This window comes from Pteropus vampyrus, unplaced genomic scaffold, assembly GCF_000151845.1.
Source record: "Pteropus vampyrus isolate Shadow unplaced genomic scaffold, Pvam_2.0 Scaffold339, whole genome shotgun sequence".
Classification (NCBI taxonomy): domain Eukaryota; kingdom Metazoa; phylum Chordata; class Mammalia; order Chiroptera; family Pteropodidae; genus Pteropus; species Pteropus vampyrus.
The window spans coordinates 380,323-385,549 of NW_011889120.1; positions in this window are offsets into that span (position 1 = coordinate 380,323).

The window sequence follows — 5,227 nt, forward strand, 5'->3', positions numbered from 1 at the left end:
TTCTTTCATAGTGAAAGAAGTAAAGACAATTACGTGTTAACCTAAAAATAAAAAAGTCAAGGTGAGAGGCAACAAGTGTTTATCTGAGATCCAAAAGAACAGCTATTCTGAAAGCACCGATTCAGGCAGAAACCCAAATGGTGTTCTGATTAGGAGGTGAAGGCAAAAGATATTTATGAGATATAAAAGGGGGAAATTACATGAATAGAAGGAAGGAATTCCTATGGGTGTTAATAAGTTACGGAAGGAATTTCTATAGAGACAAATAAGCTAATGTGGAGGAGGAAAAATATTTTTCCTTCCTTTTACCTTTTAAGTTCTGGCTGTACTAATAATCAACATGAGACAGATTAACAGGACAAAAGTACAAAATTCATCGCATAAATACATATGGGGATTCCATACGACTATGAGACCTGAGGACACATTGGACAGTTGAGGCTTCCATGCCATCTTGAACTAAAGAGAAGGGGAGCGGTGGTGGTTGTGGTTTGGGACCTCAAAGGACAGGAAGGCAAGTCACATGGAGGTAGAAGAGCAAATGTTTGATAAAAAATGTGTTCTAGGTTATCTTTAACAATGGGACACAGAGAGTACTTTTATCAAAGGGGCCCTGCAAGGTTCCTCCTTGTAATAAAGGACACATTTGAATTAGAATTCTTAAGAAAAACCATGGCTAATTAAGATTAGCAGTCTTATCTTTGCCCTTAAAATTTAAGCCAATTATTTTTTGGAATCTATTCTACTAATTGTGTCAACAAATTTGGCTTCAATTTTATTCTAATATATATTTTCACTGTTGTAGCATGTCTTTCTTTATTCATGATGAACAACTCTTTCCGACACTGCAATACCTGAGTCATCGCTAAGGCAACCCTCGGGGCTCTATCCTGGAGCCTTCACTTATCGCAAGGTTATAAGGATTTTCTCATTTCCTGATTATGCTCCGTAACATGCCCTCCCAATGTCAGATATTTATTAAATATCTTTAACTGTTTCAATTTCATTGAAAAATGAAATTAATATGAAAATATGTGTCAAAGGGAAATTTAATAAATATCTGGCATAAAATAGTTTCCTCCTAGACCGTATTCAAAATTTCCTTAGATCAGTTAAGATGTTTTCAGTTGTGAATAGCAACATCCGACTACAAACAGGGAGTTTATTGTCTTACCTAACAAGAAGTCGAGAGGCAGATGGTCATCCCAGGCTGAACTGTGTCACCAGTGAGCCGGGCCCTTTCTTTCCCTATATGTTGCCATCCTCAGCATATTCAGTTTTGTCTACTGTTTAATGGCTGCAATAGGGCCTCCACAGTTCCCAGGGCTTATGAAATGACAGGAAGGAAGAGGTGGGAAAGAAAGTTCTCCTCAACTATCTTGCTTTCATCAAGATGGAAAAATCTTTCTAGAAGCCTCTAGAGAGAGTGCTGCTGAAAGGTTCATTGGCCAAACTTGGGCACATGGCCAGCCCTACTTGGAAGGAAGATGAGAGAGAAAGTATCTGGCAATTTTAGCCTCCGTTATAGGGAGCAGACCCTGCCAGACGGAGAAAGAGGGAGACGAATGGCTTTTGAGTAGGCGACCAAAAGAGTGTGCCAATTCATATTTTGGGAGAATATTCCTAATTTAAAAACCTGTGATATTACCAAAGTTCTAAGAGCATTCCAAGTAGCTGCCTCTTCTCTATATTTCCTGTTTTGACTTGACAATTTTAAATGGGCTCTAAGAAACCCAACTCAGCATGAGAAATATTTTATACTACATAAAACAACCACAAGTAGATTAAGGTAATAAGTAGGCTGTTTGAATAAAAGCCTGCTTGATTTCCATTTACTAAGGGAGATCTTCTGAAAACCTGTGTGTTGCTTTATGTCCACAGATCTTGCAGTGTTCAAAAAGATGTGCCAATGGCGTTCTTGCAGCAACATTAAGGAAAATCATTTAGTACCTTCTACAACTTTACTTTTTAGGTTGCATCCAGTTATTTCAAACCATCACTCTCCAAAGTGTGCTAAAGGCCATGGCTCAGAACTCTCCCGGGGCAAATCCTTCAGTCTGCATCTCTTCTGTACTTAGCAATTGATGTCCATTTTACTTTTACATTTATTTGCTGATAAGACATACGGTTTTCTTTAACTGTTTCAATTTCATTGAAAAATGAAATTAATATGAAAATATCTGTTAAAGGACATTAGTGTCCAAGCACTACATCTTTTCCACCTGTCATTCATATGGACATAACTAGAACATATTAAATAGAATTAAATATACTATATGTACCACATCAGTGTTTCTCAACTGGGATGACCATGCCCCCCAGGGGACATTTGGCAATGTGTAGAGATCCTTTTGATTGTCACAACAGGGGAGAAGATAGAGTGCCAATGGCATCTAGTAGATAGAAGCCAAGAATGAGGCCAGTCACCCTATAATTGACAAGATAGCTCACCGCAACAAAGAATGATGTGGCCCCACATGTCAACAGTGTCAGGGTTGAGAAACTCTGGACTACACCAAGTACTTTGATGCTTCAAATACAACACAAACTGGTTCTTTGTTCGTTAGAATTCCTACACAGGAAAGAATGAATTATTATCGTTCTAAGTCATCTCAACAGTTTCTCAGGCGAAGTGTTGATTCTTATAAACTGCAAAATATTAGGTCGAAATCTAGCTTGTATGTAGTGTTTGTTTTGAATGAGAAATTCCATTTTTTGATGTTACAATATTTTCTTTTCATGCAAAGATAGAACTTAGACGGAGCCTTCCTTCCTGAAACGCCTTCTTTAAAAAATTGTGTTTTTTTCAGTCTGTCCGGAGGGTAAAGGTTTCAGAACAGGCCTCCCTAAGGTGTGCCACTTTGGCATGTGAATTATTTTGAGCTGAAGGCAATAGAGACCCTGTGGGCTCAAGGGAACCTTTTATCTCTCCCTTAAAGAATTTAAATTGCGGGCCTTGCACATAAGAGTTATCACTGTAAACAACATTTTATGGCCTAATTACTGAACATTTGCTCTTCCTATCTTTCTGCAGTGATTATCTCTTAATCCCCAAGGTGCCTTACCTCATCCTTAGCTCAGAATATTATATATACCTCATTTTCCCTTTCTGTTTCTGAACCCCGTGTATGTGGGGTTCCCATACATGCATATATAATTAAATTTGGTAATTTTCTCTTGTTAATCTGTCTCATCTCGATTTGATTATTTGACCAGCTGGAAGAACCTAGGAGGGTAGAGGAAAATTTGTTCTACCTGTGGTGAATCTGAACTTTACTAACATCGCAAAGAGTTCTCACCAAGGCATGAACTTAGATGTGTTTGGTATAAATTATATGGCTGTCAGAAAGTCACTTAAAAAACTTTCTCTGTGCCTCAGTATTTCCCTGTCTGTAGAATATACACCAACCTTGCTTGTAGAGATAATTTCAAAATATTTCACTTGGAAAGAAAGTCACCAACCAAATCTAAGATAGAAGATAACATCATGTTCATGTTAACCTTCCTATTGTTTATAATTTAAATGTTTTTTTATTTTTAATTGAGAGTTGGCAAACCTTTCTTGTCTTTGAAAGTCTGACTAGGGGAACACAGAGAAGGAAATTCGTTTTCTTTCTTCTTTCTTTAAGTAAGGAAGATTGTTCTATAGTCCATCAGGCTGTTCTAATATCTAGCCTATAATTTTTCATGATAAGATATGACACATTACAATGTAGATTGATATAACTAGTTTGGAAAGGAATTTATCGACATTTATCAACTAACCTCAAAAATGTCCATGGCCTTTGAAACAGTAATTTATTTTCTGGGCATTTATTCTAAAGAAATCATCCTAAATATACATGAGGCTTTATACAAGGAGATGTTCCTAAAAGTGTAGGTAACTGGAAACTATCTAATTGTCCAACAACCAAAATAGTGGAATGGATAGGTTAAATCGACTGACTTGACTCAGCTTTATGTCCACTTAAAGATATTAAAAATTATTTTTATAGGTCATATGTGATAACATGGGAAAATATTGTTAAAAAATAAAACAGAATCTGGAATTTTGTTCACTGCGTGATAATAATAGCATAAGAAAAGAAATCAAGCAAAATCCTATAAACTGGTATAATCAAAGCTGTTTACCCAAAAATTCCACTTCTGAGGGATGATCCCAGGGAAATGATTGACTGGAAGGAAAGTAACCACTATGAACAAAGGTAGAAATAACCATAATGGTTTTTAGTAAAAATGTGGAAACAACTCGTGTCCAACAATTCAAATATAAAGGATTAGTAAGATTAATTATGATACAACTATACAACAGAAAAATGAACAGCCAATAAATGATGTAGAAACATGTTCATTGACTTGACAATATATTCACAACATACATATTAAGTGAAAAAAAATGCCAGTTAAAAAGAGTACATACATTAAAAAGGTAAGAATGTTTACATGCATACAAGTCTGAAAGGATATTCTCCCCAAAGTTAGCTGGTTATCTTTGGTGGGACAATCGGGTAGTTTTTTTGTTGTTTTTTTTTCATTTCATACATATGCATTTTTTCATATTCCTATAGTAAGTATGAATACCTGCATTTAAAAAAAGAGAAAAGAAATACATCAAAATGTTAGCAATGCCTGCAGAATAGGACTATAGATCTTATTTACTTTTACATTTTGCTTCCTATATTTTCCTGTGTGAAAAATAATATAAATAGAGCCACTTCAAAATGGAGTCAGAGCTCTCATCCCAAAGGAACTGCCTTGCACATCTTAGTCCACAAACCTTTGGAATGTTAAAACATTAGGGCAAAATACCTTTGAACTGGGCCTAAAGCAGCATTGTATTCCAAACAACTGTCTGTAAAGATAATAGGAAAGCAGACATTATGACCATGGGACTGAAAATTAAAGAACATTGTTTAGAATTAGCATCACTACATTAGTGAGTGGAAGCAGAGGTTGTCACCTTTTTTAGATATTGATTGTTTTAAGTTGATAGTTTTTAAGAAATGAAAGACTCAGGAAAAAACTTTGACCTTCTCCCTAACTGTGCAAAACAATTTGGATAAAGGACCTGCTCCAGAAAGGGAGCTATCATCCTAGATAATGATAGCTTAGTATAAACTAGTGTATGTTAGACAAGGAGGAACCTTGCAGGGCCCCTTTGATAAAAGTACTCTCTGTGTCCCATTGTTAAAGATAACCTAGAACACATTTTTTATCAAACATTTGC